The sequence below is a fragment of the Condylostylus longicornis genome, unplaced genomic scaffold (genome assembly GCF_029603195.1).
Source record: "Condylostylus longicornis isolate FDR11 unplaced genomic scaffold, ASM2960319v2 ptg000113l, whole genome shotgun sequence".
Classification (NCBI taxonomy): Eukaryota; Metazoa; Arthropoda; class Insecta; order Diptera; family Dolichopodidae; genus Condylostylus; species Condylostylus longicornis.
The window spans coordinates 374,440-393,673 of NW_026578081.1; the positions used below are offsets into that span (position 1 = coordinate 374,440).

At 24.9% G+C, this 19,234-nt stretch overlaps 1 protein-coding gene across 4 annotated transcripts in view; it reads left to right on the forward strand.

The window, feature by feature from the left end:
- The first annotated feature begins 12,738 nt into the window (after window positions 1–12,738).
- LOC129614605 (talin-2) overlaps window positions 12,739–19,234 on the forward strand; it is a 94,987-nt gene continuing 88,491 nt past the window's right edge. For all 4 annotated transcript variants that reach the window (XM_055529315.1, XM_055529312.1, XM_055529314.1 and 1 more), the window contains exon 1: window positions 12,739–12,839. The gene's annotated coding sequence lies outside the window, so the exon portion shown is untranslated. The remainder of the gene's footprint in view (window positions 12,840–19,234) is intronic.

A 19,234-nucleotide genomic window follows, 5' to 3' on the forward strand; every position in this document is an offset into this window, starting at 1 on the left:
AAGATGTTACACTAGTTTTGACAGTATCTATAAAATTTAGTATTCGTATATTCAGTGCGATAATATTCCATTTTTAATATCTTATTACGGAGTCGAAATTAAAATAACAAGTTTTATAAAATAAAAATGTTTTATGACTTGTTGTAAGTGGAGAATTTTTAGATATAAAATTCAAAAAGATATTTTCAATCGAATAGAATCAGATACTCGTAGAAAGAATATAAAAAAATTAAAATAATTTCGATGGGTTTTTATAAAACTCTGCATTGTGTTCCATTTCGTTTTTTTAATTTATGTACTCTCGTATATGGCAAGAAGAATAAGTGTTATTTTTAATTTAATTTGAGAAACAGTTAAAATATCCTTACATCCATACACAATAGCCCATGCTATATGATATGGGAGTCTCAAAATGAATGGTCAAAGTTCTTGAAGTGATTAATGAAATCGGAAAACAACAAAACAAAAACATTTTAAGAAGAAACATTTTTTTTTTCCAAATATTTTTATATAATATGAAAAGTTCATCTTAAATTTGCGGACAATATAATGGTCAAAAAATTTTAATTTATTGATATTTTTTCCATTTTGTTGAAAAATGAGCAGTTTAATGGATTTTTGAAGTAGGATAAAACTTGTTTTATGGTGTTTGTTGTTTAGATAATAAATTTAAAAAAAAAATTTTCATAAGTGTTTTAAGAAAATTTATTGTTTTCAAATTAAATTTCAAAAACACATTAAAAACTCGTATTCATAAAAAGTGTATTCGATTGTGTTATTTCGAGTATGTTCCAATAAATTTACTTTAAATAAATATTGAACTTACAAATTTTTCAAACTCCAAGCGTGCGTTATTGGAACTAAAAACAATTTTTAATTTTGTGAAATGCTTTTCACATTTTATACAAAAGTTACCACTGCACGTCCCTATAAAGAATGATAATGTCCCTAAAGAATGGTATGTTGTGTGCATCTAAAACGATTTCGCTGAAAAAGAAAGATATTTTTAGTTGGTACTGCGGCAGCCACAATTATACGAAATGTCAAAATGTTACTCAATGTCAGTGCATTGAGCCAGTGCAGTTTTAATTTTACATTGAATATTTGTCGCTGCAACAACCGATTACAATTGAACGAGAAACGTCATTTTTAATCTTACTCGTATATTAAATAAAATTTAAATAAAAATTACAGTATAAAAAAAATGACAAAAATTACTGCCATACTGAAATGTAGATTGAGTAACGATAACGACATTTCCATATCAACTCCTCGTACAACTCTCGCTTTTACAGTGTAGTTACTATATAGAACAGTTAATTAATTTGCAACTAGAAAAAAATAATTAAATAGAAGCTGAATTTTTTATATAATGTCAGGGATATATTTGCAATTGTTATCCTTTAAATTGTTACAAATTAAAACTGCAAGTTCCTTTTTCTGATATCTTAAGAGATTTTCATATCTTATTATTTGTGAGAGATATTAAAATGAGTCACTGTTTCGTAAGGCTTCTGATAAGCTTAGTCTTGAATATTTTAAGAACAAACTTTAGATTTAATATTCTTGTAATTTAATTTGGATGAGAACCTACCTAGTTTCAGAGTAAAAACAAAAAAAAAAATGAAAAATCGAAAAAAAAGCATGTATGAGAAATACACAAAAAAATATAAATTAAAATTATTACTGTGATATTTTATAAAAAAAACAAATTTACCTTTAATTCCAATTTATTTTTATTTTTGTTCTGTATTTAAATTACACTATACAACAGAATAATAAGATGTTATGCAAACTGTTATTACTTTACGATTAACTGCAACATTCTTGTGAACATTATTATGGGAAAATATTTTGGAATGTTTTGTTTGTTACGCCTGATCACGTGGCAGTGCAACGTGAGTTATGGAATGTTTGCATTTTTGGTGTTAACTTATATTTTATTTAAAAAGATTACTGTTAAAATATTTTACTTACATGACAAAAATCCAGAGCAAAACTATAAGTTAAGACCATTTCTCTAAAAAAAAATTGTTTTTACGCGCTCAACGTGCACTATATACCTCATTGATGCACTATAAGTAGTTCGACTTAAAAATCATTAGTGCTTAAAAATGCTATTTGTTCACATTATATTTTATGGTTTAAAGCTATATCTTCACAGTATTTGAATAAAACTTAAATTTCTGCTTTTTAATTTGCTTCCCTGAAACATTTGCAAATTATGATTTAGGATATAATTCGGCTCTAGACAGAAGTAAATAAAATTAAGAAACACAATTGTACTTAAAGGAGAATGAACGAAAATTCGGCATCTTGTTATTGTATCACGATAGAAGTTTTGTTTTTATTCAATCACCACTCAACTCCTGACTCTATTAATGTAATCAATTTTATAATTAAAGTTTAAAACAAAGTATTTTCGAAGAATTTTAGCATTTGCATTTTCAACTTATTTATTATTTTAGAAGAATCTCGAAAAATTGTCCACAACTCTTAGTTAAATTATTTCTTTTAACAAAATACTGTCGGTTTCCTTACCATATCCATTTTAAATTTTATATATGAATTTCAACATTAAAAATTATAATTGTACAAAATGATTACATCCTTTTCTGTGGGTTACTTAAATCGCCCCCATAGAGATAATTATTATTTTTTTTTTAACTTAAAATACTCGAAGAAATATTCATTTGGGAACTTTTACTGACTGCTGTTGCATTTCATTTTACTCATTTCCTTTTACATTTTTATTACTCTTTTTTTTTTTTTGTTTATAATTTTGATTCATTTTAAGAATTTTAAATTTAACTACCGAAACGTTAAATTCTATGTTAACTTGTATGTGAATCATGTTCAATTATAGAAAATTTTGATGACTGGAAAAACTGGATATTTCGTGACAGAAATTTTATTTATTTCTGTTCTATAAAGTGGACAATTCAAATACAATTGTATAAGTGTAAAATGATATCAAATCATTTAAGGAATTAAAAATAACAAGAACCCAAAATGAAAAAAAAATTGTTGATTTTAAATACTCCCTGGGTTATAATTTCATAATGAGGGTATCTCTATGAATTTTTTTAAAGCGAAAATTATTATTTTTGTTACTTAAATTATATTTTATGATCCATAGACATGTTAATGTTGGTCTTGTTTTCTATAAAGTATTGAAGAGATTATTTTTATTATGTGGGGAGAATAAACTAAAATCATCATAATCATTAGAATGTTTGAATTCATTAACCATGTCATTCGAATTAACACGTCAAATAAATTTCTTTGTGTTATATAGAATAGAAGAAATAGAAAATTCATTATACATAAATAAAAAGTTAAAAAAAAAAATTTGGTTAAATATTGTGGAATTATTATACATATAAGAAGAAGGGAAATACTGAGTGAGCAAGTATTCCAAGTTGATAATTTTTTTATTTAATATTCAAAGGATGCTTTATTGTGGTGTTTATATCCTTATAAGATTTATGCAGATGTTCTTTATGATATTTTTTTTGTTCTTTTTATAAAATTATTACTTTTATTATTATAAAAAGTAATTTTTTATTTATTTTTATATTTTATGGGAAATGTACATTTGTTTGAATAAATTTTTTTTCCAATTTAATTTATTAAATAATATTGAATTGGCATTTTTATTTTTAAATTTTATATTTTATTATTTTAAGATATTATTAAAATATTCTACTTAATAAAACAAATAAAAATTCTGTAATTCCGGGGAAAAAGGATCAAATTTTAAAATCCAAAATGATTGTTAAATATTCCGAGTTGGAATTATTGAAAAAAATTATTCAAATGTAAAACACTTAAAACGTATAATATTCATAACAACCCGAGGAATCCTAGTAGTTAATACTATACTGTATTACAAAATTTTCCAAACAGCACTTTCTACTTCGTTAAGAATTTTTTTAAACATGGTTTGGACTTCTTTATAACGTTTCATTTATAATTTAAGAGCATATAACATTATACTCTATAGGTGACATGTATAACAGTGTACCTGTCTTATAATACCAACTGCACCACCCTATGCAAATAAGAAATTGGGAAGAGTAATTATGCACATTTATTTCACTAGATGACTAAGCATTTTGATATATGGGAAATAAACGTAATTTACGTATTAGTTTTTATTCCTATATTATGTAACAAGATTTACATAACACGTCGTTCTATTAAAAAATAACTGATAACTATTCTAAAATATTTTGAAAAGGTGTTCTTTAATAAAAGAAACGTACCAGTTGAATAGCAGTGACATGCAAATCAATAATAATATTATTGTATCATTCTTTCTAGATGAAGACACTGTGGGAAGAATAAGAAGACATCAGTACACCTCCTCGGCAAGTGTGATGCACTCGCTCGTAGGAGAAATTAATAGGGCTTTGATCTCGTGATGGCGGAGATGCTGTCTTCCTTTCGTCACAGAATATTTGAGTTCATCAAAATATCTGGAGCGAGTGCTGTTAGAGGCATGCCACGCACTCAGGTTTAGTGTGCAATAGATCCTTATACACGGTCGCGGTGTACTGTTACAATGTACAAATCTACAAATTTACGGTAAATTAAAACAAGGTCCAAATTACAAATGAAATTGCAAAAACGTCTACTTTACGAGAAAACCAAGAATTTCGACTCTTATTACATTGCTTTTACTATTGCCACTTTTATTTTTTATTTGCCATTTAGATGCCAAGGATTTTCAAAATATATTTGGATGCCAAGGATTTTCAGTATATTTTTCAAAAAAATACCCCCTCCATTTAAAGGGACTGGTAAGAAATTGTTAACAATTTTTTTTGTTTTTGTAGAAAGTTCTAATTAAACTTTTAAAAGAATCATAATTAATTTTAGCAAATCTGCTTGTTCATAAATCACTGCGTATATATACAATTAAAGTAATAGTTTTTAAGATGAAAAGATCTTTTTCAATATTAAAGAAAGTTTTCAATATTATTAAAACCTTTGCCACTATGATTTACATATACATATATATATATATATATATATATTAATTTTATATTGTATATTATTTATTACGATAAATTACATTTCTTGCATTATCATAAATGATTGTATAAGAAATTTAAGTAATTTTCGTGATTAATCATAATAACAAGTGATTATTAATAATAATAATAATAATCTTTTGTATAAGATTAAGGGTATATGAAAATTATAAAAATTTTTATTAAGTATATACATATATATAAGTATATATTATCATAAAATATTATTATTATAATACTTTTTCTTAAATGTTCGTATTTGCATTTTTAATACTGATTTAAAGCAAGTATATGTATGCATATATGTACATATATACATTTTAAATGTATAATAATAATTTTGACAAAGTAATAAAATAGTATTCTAATAACATAAACTATGGCAATAAAAATATACATTAAATTTCTATGTGTATATGTATGTAAATTTTCAATTCATTTAAAGTCATTTTGCATCGCAGTTTATTCTATAATATACATAATGTGCAAATGTACGTACGTATGTATGTATGGTTGAACTTTATTTGGCAAGTACATTAACTAATTGAATTAATAACTTAGCTTGAATATTTCCCCTTTTCTACTCTCATTTTTATTTTTTTGTTTTTTGGTATTTTTAATAAATTTTATTAAAGATATTTTTTTTGGTCTTCTTAACCCAATAACAATAAATAGGAAAAATATTGGGACAGATGGAAACTCATACAGGCGTACACATACTTACGCACATATTATGTGTATGACATCGATTTCAAAATTTCAAAATTAAAAAAAAAAAACTTTTAATTTTTGCAATTGAATAATAAATTTCAATTTATGTTCATTTTAAAAAAAAAATTAAGATATCATTTAGAAAATAATACGATTAATTTAATTTCAGTTTTGACAGCGGTATATACATATATACCCATGAACACTGTGCTAAATAAAACACCCTATATATATAAAATTAACATTTTAAAACACAACTGTCTGCTACACTAAAAATTTGAAAATCACTGATTATAAAATTTTTGTTGTCATTTTGCACAGTTTAAAAATACGTTTGACAAATGTCTGTAACGACATGTACAGTATCAATTGTATTGCGGACATTTAAACAAAGCACAGTCTAAAAGATGCAGTTATTTTAATAATTTTTAAAGTAATAAATTGGGAATAATTAAGTTTTTGAAGCTCCTACATTGAAAATAAATAAATTTTGTTTACAAATAATGTGAATTAATTCGTAGAAAATAAAAATGGAAAGAGCGAAACACTGGACTTGAATCGGAAATTGTGTTCAAAAAAGGTACCTACCAACATACAGCCAAGTTTTAATCCTAAATTAGCAGATTCGTTGTTTTGCTTCCTGTTGTTCTTATTGAAAGAGATGTTCGTAATGTAAAAAAGACAGCACAGTTTTCTAAAAAACTTGGGGGCCATAAGATTATAAGGAAAATTGTAATTAATATAGAGTTTAAGAAGGAAAGCTCATTTTATTATCTCTACTAAGATTCAGCAAATAAAAAAAGGATTAAATATAATGATAGTTTGCGAAAACGGCCAGATTTATTTGTTACTAAATGCAGAGACAGCATCGCAAAGGAGAAATCTCTTGTATCCTAAACAAATACAAGACGCTATTAAAATTTAAATGCTTAATATTTTTGAATATTGATGATTACATAAATTTCCCGAGAAGCTGTTATTTATGACAATATATAAAAATGAAGACTGTATGCTCATTTTTTAAATGGAATTATATTCGCTAAGGTACATATATAAATTACTTTTAATATATAGTAGAATCTACTTTTGACAAAAAATATTTTACATTTTCGGCATCTTATGTCATATGTATAATTTAATTGGGTATTTTATATACATGTTCTGTTTCATATATGTATGTACTATAAAGTTTCTCATTTAAAGCGCATACTTTTATTCATCTCTCTTCACCGAATATGGTAATATAAGTCCAATCAAATCAACAAAACAAAAAAAATCTTATACTTTTTTAAAGGACTTTGATCCTTGATGATAATCTATGCATATATAAAGCAGGATTTTCCAATTTATTTAACAAACTAAATGTGCAAACAAAAATATTTAAAGTATCAATTTACACATAACATTCAATTACTGAACAGTTAAAAAGTTAAAAAGATCAAATACCCTAAAGTAAGCAAAAAAAATTATACTTTTTTTTCTTATTTTTTGTATAAAATGAGGGGTGAATGTTCTTATGTACATTGTAATTGAAAATGCACTTTTAAAGAATTTGATTAGTTGTATGTAATACAAGGGTGCGAAATTGTTTTATTTAAAAATATCGCAATGTTCGTGTGGTTTTATTTAATCGAAGAGATTTTTTTTTAATGTTTTACGTACAATATTTGTCATTTAGTTGTACAAAGAAAATAAGAGATCAATTTATATCTTATATTGCAATATATTCTACATTTTATATATGTATACAGAAGAACAAGTAATAGATATTGTATATACATTTACATTTATGTACGTACACGGCCTTTTTTTACGCCAATGAATTCTGTTTTAATCTATGTGTTTTCTTAATGTTATTCTTAATCATAATTCATGTCATATTGAAATGATTCATGAGTTTTCCTTTTTTTTCGGGGTTGATTATATTTTTATTCAAAAATTCATATCTGAATTGCGAAAATCAAATTTTTGTAGAAATTGTGAATTTGTGCAAAAAAAAATATTTAAATTAGATATCTACGTAGCTTTTTTATACTGTTATTCCTTGGCATTCGTATAAAGTTACTTTGAGTTAAACTATTTTACATTTGGGAAGGTAAGGTACTTTGAAAATATAAAAATTCTATCAAAGTTTTTAATTACCTGAATGCAGTTTAACATTATTGTCCAATATTACAATAATGGATTCCAATGGATTCATTTGAAACCACGTTTATGTATTGGAAAAAACTTTCTCAGTATACCTTTAGATAGCCCAAACGAATTAAATCATATTTTGCGACACTATATAAGGTGAAAGCTGTTGTTCCAGCCGTATATTTCATAATTTACCTAAGACGCTTTTTTAGATATGTATAAGTCTTGAAGAAACAAATACTGGTGTGTACTTAATTTGTTGAAAATAAAAATTTTCTTTTTTGAAAATTTTCTCAACTTTAACCAGGTACGCCATTCCTTAATATAAACATTAAAATCTATTTTTCGAAACCCACATTTTTAGATTATTTTACTATGATTATCTGTTTCTCAATTATTCTTTAAAAAAAATCATTTATTACCTTATGTTCACACTTAACATGCCTTAAGATCTTTAACTGTTTACTCGAGAATTAGTCACTTGGTTCTCTGCTAAAAATACTAAAACAAATTAATTATTTTTGATGATTTTTAACTCCATCATAAATTTGCGATGATCAAGGGTGTAAGACGTCAATTATTTTACCTGTCTCTTTTATAATAAAATTTCCACAAATATTTATATAAATAAATTTGATATAAATTTTCAAATAAAATAATTGAAAGCGTAAAATTGAAACCTGAAATTGACTTTCCGTTTTTATTTTACATGCGACAAACTCAGGCAGAGATTGGTAACAAGTCGGAGATAAACGTTTTATATTATATATATTTATTTTATTCCCTTTTTACTTTTAAAAATCGGTTGTTGAAGCGAAAGTGTAAACAATCCAGACAAAACTTGCACGGGACCCTTTTTAATATTTTTATTATACGTTAAGGTACTCTTGTTTTCAAGCATAAATTGTTAGACTTATTAATTTTAAATTTTTAAGGTTTGAGTTCCAATTAAAGAAAGTTTAAGGTAATTAAGGTTTGAGTTGCAATTAAAAAAATTAAATTGATAATCAGCTTAATATAAAAAGGAAAAACTTTTACATTAATTAGCTTATTACAAGAATTTACATTAAATATATATACATATATAAATTACATATATTTACGAATTTTCTACTTGTGTATATTATTTTCAATATAATGATTATGGCATTTACAAAAGTTAGTAAAATTTATTCAATAAAATTGTTAAAATTATATTCAAAAATAACATATGACATTTTAACTTCTTTCTTCTTGCTAATATATATATGTATATATAATATATACATACATAATATGTACTTATATGTATATCATATTATTTGTCCTTTATATGACCTTTTGTTTAGGAATGTATAAATTTGCAAAAATATGTATTGTAATAACAAAAAGTTAAAAAATATAATATTAAGATTAAATAAACACACACGTACATATGGACATGTGTGTCTTCGTATGAATAAATATCCATAATTTATTGTATTATTTTTATACTTACACATATTCTATATAAATATGTGTTTATGTATGTATGTACGTTCATTGTATCTTAAATAAATATTTTAATAAAAGCAATTTATTATAAATTTTTTTTTCTAAAACCTATTAAGAAAAAAATGTAAAAAATTACTTCGCGTACACAGTGGTAAAAAATAAAATTGACAAAGTTTATAATATTATCCTATTGCATTTTATTAAGTATATGTAAATTCGGAACTGTATGTAAGCAACTCCCATAAATGCAAAATTTCTTTACTAGTAAAACAAAAAAAATTTTCATTAATTTCATCTATAAGTCAATTATTACATTACAGTTGAAAAGAAAAAGCTTAAACAAAATTACGTACACGAGACATTTCGTTTGGCATTCATCTAAGTATTTGAAATTTTTGTTAAGCTGCAATTTATACATATTATGTATTTCTTAATTCAAGAATTGTGTTAATATATTGCTATATATTATAGAATCAAATATAAGTCGGCTATTTATATGGCCACCCCTGTAAATAGGAAAAAAACTAGTTTAGGAGCAAAATTTGTGCTTATTTTTAAATTTGTGCAAAATTTACTGAACTCGTTTATAAAAGCAACGAAAATTATTATAATTACCAACGTGCTCCTAGACTGTTAGTATAATTTCTCACTATATACGAAAATATGGTTAAATACTAATAATTTTTTAGTTTTATTGCCTGAATTTCTGAATTCAATTCAGAATGGAATATTCTATGTAAGCAATATTTGAAAATTCATTTGTGTGTTTATTTCTCAAAAGAGATCACGGTTTGTTTTTAAATTTTCAATAAACACTGGCTAAGTACCTATACCTAAACGATTTAACGCACACCCACTAGCACCTTTACTTAACTGTAATTCAAAAAGTGTCAAATTCAATGAAAAAATCAAGTTCATAAATTCATTCTTATTGAAATTAAAGTGAGCATTTTATTTTGTACCATCTTGTAAGGATGTAACTAATGCGTCCTATTTGCTGTTTTTAATATTATATGGTATATTTGCTTACATTATTATTACATTGTATTTATGTTAAATAATATATTTTTTGGAATAAATTTTTTGATAATTTCTTTTTCTATTTCTTAAAATGTATATGAAGCAAAAATCACATTTATAATCGTCACATTTTATCTACACTAATGAAGTAGAACTTTAATTTATCTTTCGTAACCAATTTTATTCTTATCCTCATATTTTCTTCTTCATTCATATTATTGTTACTTTATATAACTAATTCAAGGGAATTTACTTTTTTTTTATTTATTGTTTTTTTTTCCATTTTCTTTCTTCCTATCTTAAAAAGTTAAGTTTTTCTTTTATCATATAAAAAATTTTAACATCCATTTGTTTTTATTTTATTTTACAGTTAATCGAAATTATCTATAGTAAAAAGTTTTACTTTTGCAAACTTTCTTGGCGCCATTTTATTATTATTAATGCTACGCAAGCACATTCTAACAGAATATAATATAAAAATGGCGGTTATACGCCTTTACATACATACATAAAGAGAATATATTATTAACGGTATCTATAGATATTATTAACGGTATATTGCAGAGGCGGAATATTTAATTTTGTTAGTGTAGTGAAGTATAAATAACAGCTTTCTAAAAATATATATAGAAAAAAATTAAGAAAAAAAAAACTTTGAAATTTTAAAAATAAAATTTAAAACAAAATTGGATAATTCTGCAAAAGTTCATTAGATTGGAAATTTAGAATTTCTCAAGAATTTGTGCAAATTTTCGGGAGTTAAACTAGTGTTCACATTTAGCGTTATGTTTCGTAACTTAAATTTATAATGAAATAATAAGATTTGATTGAGTTCATTTTCACTATCAACTAATTATTTAAATATATATAGATTATTTAGATATTTATAAATATTTAAATATATATAGATAAATTTACTGTAGATCTATAAGTACTCTTCTACTATTGCCATATTTTACTTAAAATATATTATTTCGTGTATTTTGGATTTTAAGAGAATTTTGTATTCCTCAGAAGACGCACCCATCTCATACAAAAATGAATTGATTTATAACTAACTGGACATATGTATGTATGTATGTATATATTTCAAAAACAATTCTTTGTGAAAGCAAGTTGGCGACTCAACAAAGAACACCTTAATTCACATGTTCATTTACAATATTTTTAATATTTTAATATTAAAAATATCGTAAAGTCTCACAACCAGAATATTACATTTCTATATCTACATAGGTTCATTATTAAAATATATGATTTGCACAGACGCACCCACAGAGGAAGAAAATAAAAATAGATTCCTAAAATTAAAATATTAGGTGAGAATTGATTTCAAAACCAGTAGTTAAACACAAATAATATTCAAATTTTATTTAAAACGGCAATACATGCAATATAATGTAGTGTACCTACATATGCGCATGAAGATTTATATGTACATATTTACCTGAAGTATTATTTCGAAATAATTTTTGTTCTTTAGCAACCATAAAGTGATTTTTGGAAAAATTAAATGTTTCCCTAAAGAAACAGGATTTTTTTTAGACAAAATACGATATTTTATAGGAATTTTATTTAAATTACTTATTTTCTCATTATTAACGGATAGTTTTATAAAAGTGTACACAAACATACATATGTAAGGATGTGTATGTCGAATTCGCATTTTACATATATATATATATATTGTACATATGTATTTATATACACTATTATCCTTAATAAATATTTAGTTGCAGACTTAAAATTTTAACAGTTGAAAATTTTAACGGCGAAATGTCAAAATTCATATAGAATAAACATAAAACGAGATCTCCCGTAATAAAGTGAAATCTCAGCAGCGAAACCGACAGCCGTAAGCAGCTTAAAATCCTATTTTACCGCCAGAGGTTTTTTTTTTTTTGACATTATCTGTTTCCAGGAGTGTGTATGATATTATGATATGCAAAATATTAAACACTAGGTTTTTGCTGTTTCGCTTGAATACTGTGTTCACAGTGGAAATCGTCCACTGTTCCCGTTCAACGCTTTGGTTTTGTTTTTACACTAAATTTTAGATAAATTAGTATTATCAAATGAGATTTTGTCAATTATTTTCAAATAAATAAAGTTATAAGCAAGTGTGTATATACATAAATGCCGAAATTTTGAAGATACGTCAACGTACAAGTAATATGTATGTATTCATAACAAAATTAAACAAAATCACCATTTTTTTTGTTTTGTTCATCCTTGTTTCAATTTCATTCAATTCACTTTCAACAATTTTTCTGTATATACATTAATATACTTCAACTATTTTGACATTTCTATGTTCTGTCAATTACATATTTCGCTATTTCTGAAATATAAATTTAGTTTTGACATTTTTGTCATGGGCGTATTGTGTAAAAATTTGTATATTTTGTAAAATTTTAGTAAAAAAAAATAATAATATTACCCTTTTGATATCCAATAAATGTGAGTAATTGTTTAAATTTTAATTTTTGTTTGAATAAAAAAATTAAGTTTTTATGACTGTGAAAATGACTGTGAAATAATAAAAAAATATTGTGAATTTTTATTCAGATGGCACCTTCTATATAAATTTTTCCGCCATCTTTCACAAATTTTATCTGGGGAATATTTTTTTTAAGGTTTGCAACATTTTGTTTTAGATTAATTGTATATCTATCATATTGATAAGAATAAAAACTAATAAATTTGTGAATTATTATATAAGGTTTATTTTAATAGAAAATGTTTAAAATAATTTAAATTCAATTACTTTTATACTTAATTTATACCTTATATGGTCACTGTATTACTTTTTAAGGATTTAAACAACAATATTTATATGGTTATTCCTACCCACATATTTGTTTACATTCTAATATGGTTATTTGTTAGATTTTAAGAAAAGGTTTTTTTTTACTTTAGAATAACTTGAAATTATATTAAAAATTCTTGTATTTGGTAAAAATAAAGACAAAAAATGATGACACCATTTTGATTACATATGTGATCAAGGTCATCGTATATTTTTAAGAAATGTCTCAGAAAAAAAATTCATGTTTCATAGATAAATTTTTCTTTTATAAATAGAATTTTCATAGAGAAGAACTTATTTATTTTGTTGTGATTTTATTTGGATTCTTTATTTTAAATTACTTATTAATTAACATGTTATTCGAGATTGATGTGCTTTGAATTTTTATATTTTTACTTATCTTAATAAATTCAGGTTTTGTTTCGAAAACTTATCTTAAAGCTTTTTTCTGTGGAATCTGTTATACAAATTGTTGGATAACTCTACTTACATATATAAAATAATATTAGTATTTAAGATTGTGGTTTACCTAAATTCTAAATTTTTTAATACAAATGCATCATCTACAAAATTATAAGCCAATTATTAATAGAGAATCAGAAAATCAGAAGAACAATGCAGCAAGATTAAGATAACCAGGTAAACTTACCTGATAATACGTATATTTGCTGATGCAAATCAAGTCGGGCCAATCAATCGGGAAAGACGAATTATGAAAATTTTATAACTGCAGCGAAAGAATAAAAAATTGATTTTAATTGCAATTAACAATTTAAATAAAGAAATGAAATCAAAAGTAAAAATTTTTCAAATCCAAAAAGAAATGGAATGAAAGGCGACCCATTTATCACTCCCTTAATTTTTTACAGTCCTATAAGTATGATAAGGAGCTGCAGACTGCACTACTGATGTTAATTTTGGATTTGTGATAAAATTTAAAAACTTTTTAGGATTTGTAGAAACTCTATAAGTATACCTACATATGAAGGTACCTATCTACCTACTGTTACTGATGTTGTTAAAAAGGAACTTTATTTTGATTGAGAATAATAGTTTACATTAAAAGAGCTCATAGCTTAGTTATTGTTAATTTAAATAAGCAAATTTATTAAATTCAATTTTAAATCGTGCTTATAATTTTTTCATAAATATGAATGCATATATATGCATATGTAGGTTGCATTATCTAATAGGTAGATACTTACCTACTTAGTTAAATGTGCATTAAAAACAGTTCCCCAAACCCAAATATCAAAATGACTCAATGAATAATTGGAAACATAATTATTTGGTTTTTACCATATATATATATAAATATTTTTTATGACTATAAGTACATGAATGTAGATACATTGTGCATTACCTTACTTGTGGTAGTACATATTTCATTAAATATTTCTCTAATTTAAAAATAAGTTCTTTCTCTACTTAAGTACTAATAAAACATAATTTGTTATATTGTACGGTTTTTATACCCTGCACTTCGTGAAGGGTATATTAACTTTGGTATGGAGTTTGTAACTACTTGAAGGAGTCATCTGCGGTATGGACATATATATATATTCTTGCTCAGCGTAAAATTCTGAGTCGATTTAGACATGTCCGTCTGTCCGTCCGTCCGTCCGTCCGTCCGTCCGTCCGTCCGTCCGTCCGTCCGTCCGTCCGTCCGATCGCACGATAACTCAAAAACGCATAATGCAATCGACACCAAACTTTCACAAGTTTTTTCTTTTGTACCAAGGACGAGCCCTATTGTTATTGGACTAATTCAGACAACGGGTTCGGGTAGCTGCCATACAACTCAAAGAGTTTATTTTAAATATTTCAAAAACTAATAAAGGTATAAATATAAAATTTTGTATACATGTGTCCAATTATATTCTACACATGCTCTAAAAATTATAATGGGGTAGCTGCACCGGTTCGGGTGGCTGCCATACAACTCCAACAGCAAATTTTTTATATTCGGCAAAATAATAAAGTCAGATCCATGAAACTTGGCAGTCATGTGTCCAATTATAGGTCAAATATATTTCTGAAGTTTTAGAGGAATCGCTTGACAGGTTCGGGTACCTGACATACAACTCCAGAAGCAAATTTTAAATATTTAGAAAAATAATAAAGTCAGATTCATAAAACTTGGCAATCATGTGTCCAATTATGGCTCAAATATATTTCTGAAGTTTTGGTGGAATTGCTCGACAGGTTCGAGTAGCTCCCATACAAGTCTAAAAGCTTATTTTAAATATTTGGAAAAATAATAAAGTCAAATTCATGAGACTTGGCAGTCGTGTGTCCAATTATAGGTCAGACATATTTCTAAGGTTTTGGTGCGATTGCTTGACAGGTTCGAGTAGCTCCCATACAAGTCTAAAAGCTTAATCTTAATATTTGGAAAAATAATAAAGTCAGATTCATGAAACTTGGCAGTTGTGTGTCCGATTATAGATCAAATATATTTGTGAAGTTTTGATGGAATTGCTTGACAGGTTCGGGTACTTGCCATACAACTCCAAAAGCTTATTTTACATATTTGGAAAAATAATAAAGTCAGATTCATGAAACTTGGCAGTTGTATGTCGAGTTATAGGTCACATATATTTCTGAAGTTTTGGTGGAATTGCTTAACAGATTCGAGTAGATCCCATACAAGTTTAAAAGCTTATTCTTAATATTTGAAAAAATAATAAAGTCAGATTCATGAAACTTGGCAGTTGTGTGTCCGATTATAGATCTGATATATTTGTGAAGTTTTGGTGGAATTGCTTGGCAGGTTCAGGTACTTACCATACAACTCCAAAAGCTAATTTTAAATATTTGGAAAAATTATAAGGTCAGATTCATGAAACTTGGCAGTCGGATGTCCAATTATGGGTCAGACATGTCCGTGAAGTTTCTATAGAATGATTTTAGAGGTTCAAGTAATTGCTACACAATAACGAAAGGTGCAGGGTATAATTCAATCGGTTTATACCGACTGAAACGTTTTTACTTGTTTATAAATTATTTATAAAAAAAAACAATAAAAAAAACTGTTCACAACAAAAAAAACAGAATTTATTTTGTTCTTGTTTTTCTAAAACTTTAAATCTTTTATTTTTGTTATTGACTTTTTGCTTTATTTTGGTACTATAGAAGGAATGAATTGAATTATTGGGCGTTCGTTGTATATTTGTGAACACTATAAAATATTTAGATGCATTCCAATTTCAATCATAAAAACTATACGCAATATATGAATGCATAACATAAAATAAAATTTTAATAATTATACTATAACAAAGTAGTAATTATGTGTGTAAATGTGCTGGTTAGCGAAATTGAAATAGCAAATAAATAATAAACATCAAAACACAAATATATTCGGGTAAAATTATTAAAAACTTCTAAACGAATACATAAGAAAAAATTTATCAATTAAAATTTTTTCATTAAATATAATTAAAACTAGCTATGATGTAGTTTCTAATAGTTGCTCTGTACGCGTTGCTCTTGCTGTACTCTAGTATTTGCTCGTTTTAATATTAATTTTATCTAAGAACTTGTTGTCTTAATATTATGTATGTATGTATTAACGTGTTTGGATTCATGTTTTTATTCTGATATATTTTTGTTATCTAAAAGATATTTTAAAAATATTTATCAAAAGCTTTTAAAAGAGTTTATTTACAAGTGAATTAAAAGAAGAGAATTATAATCTATGGAAATTTGTATATTATTCTTATTTGAATATTTATTATTTAATATAAAAAAGGTGATTTCATAATTTTATGCTTTTGTACACATACATATACTACGAGTATATACATATGTATATAAAAATTTAATGAAATTGTTTAATCAAACAAAAATTTTAGATTTATGATTTAATTTTTAAATTGTGTAATTTTAAAGTGTTAATGGATTATGATTACATTTTTCAATATAAATTCAATGTTAATCTTAATAATTCAAAAATAATAAAGCTGCAACTTATGTAACAACTAAAATATGGCTAGAAGTTAAAAATTTTTTATTTACAAGCGAATTGAAATTTATTTAAACGTTCCCTATAACAATTACTTTTGAACATTTTTTCATTTTCTTAAGTAGCTATAATTAATTTAAATTGACTTCATCGGCGAATTATTTCTATTTAAAATATTCTTAGTCAGCAAAATAAACACTGAATATTTGTAATTTGATCAGTTTTTGTTTCAATACTTTAATAACATTTTGTTATTTGATCTTTTTTATTCATTTATTTTTTAAATTGCAATAATTTTGCAATTGATCTATAAAATTTGAAAATAAGAATTAAAATTTAATTAATTCCAAAATATTTTTTTGGAAAAAACTAATTCAAAATATACCAAAATCCGAGATTTTAAAAACATAAAATTTTCAATATCGTGTAGTTTTAAAACTTTCAAAATTTAAGTGCAAAATTTTTTCACTCTTAATTGATAAAAAATTTTCATGCTTTACTCTCACCTTAAATTTGTACCCTATTTCCGTTATAAATTAAAATTGGTGGAAAACTAGGTTACGTGATTTTAAAAATTTGACACATAATATAAAAAATATTCAGGGTTTGTTAGTGTTACATATAATGCACTATTTAATAGTTATTTCTATAATGATTTTTAAGTACTAAATATTACTCATAGCAATTGTTATTAATCTCAGCAAAAAATTTCGAATATTTCAATACTTAATTTCGGCCTTCAATACTTTTCCGATCAACTTAATCTTATTGTCCACGTGTTATTTTAAACTCAAAAGTAGATTATTAGGAGTCTGCATTAGGAGACTTGTATGCAATAAAGAATTGCAAAAGGAATGCAAAAAGGGGATGTGGTTGGTTTTTAGAAAGAAACCTCAAACAAACAATTTTAATGAATTCACTCCAAATAATCTCGCTAAAAAATAAACAAAACATTTTCAGAATAGACCGATAATACTCCATTACATTAAGCTGATCCATTTATTTTGTTTTTTGCTCTTTAGAACTTGTACATCGTATATAAAGAAATGAACAATAACAATTAATAATTTAGAAAAAGAATTTATAGTAGAAGCAAAATATTAAATAAAAATTTTGCTCGTATAACATGATCAATAGAAAATATATGTAAAAACACAAATCAACAATGGATGGAGAGAGGATGTTCAATATCATGTAAAGTAATTTTTTTTTATCAGTTCAGTAACCATATGGCATTATTTGCTTTTATGTGACTTTATAGAAAATTTTGCTTATATATAAGTTTGTTAATATATATTGACAGATTATGTTTTCGCTTGTATTTATACTCAGTTAGATATTAGCTCTTTGTTTGTTGCATTAAAAATACTTGAGAAAAAATAATTTCATTGCAAATTTTAAATTAAATATGTAGTTTAAACTTAAATTATTTTAATTCAGTAAATTACGAGACAAAATAAGAATAGGCTGCTAGTACTGGAAACAACATTTTTAACACATCATATTAGCAGAGCTTAAGGGGTTAATTGCATTATAACGTAAAGTATTTTTTGCAAAAAGATTGAAGTTCAAATATTCTAAAAATGTCATATAGTGTTAGATGGACCAGTTTTAGTTGAATTTGAATGGATACCACCAGAACCTATTCAATATGAAATTAATTTTAAATTTTCATTAATTCATAATGAAAAAAAAAACATGTGTGATCTTGAAATTTCACATTTAATTTCAAGTTCCTTTTTTTTTGCATGTATACATATACGTTCATATTTATATACTTATGTATGTAGCATACAACGTACATATGTATATATGTTAAATTAAATTTTTTTCCTTATGTGGAAAAAAATAATTAATTAATTAAAAGTTTTTTAATATCATAAGTATTAAAACTGTTTAGTTTAAAAATAATTAAATTAGACGTATGACAAATAAATAGACAGAATGCAATTAGCCAAAAAGAGAATTCTTGAGATGATTATTCATAAAGGAAAGAAGATTGAGTCCGGGCTATGTTACATTATGTTACATTCAATGTAATTATTTGACCTATGTACTCACAGCCATACGGATTCGATT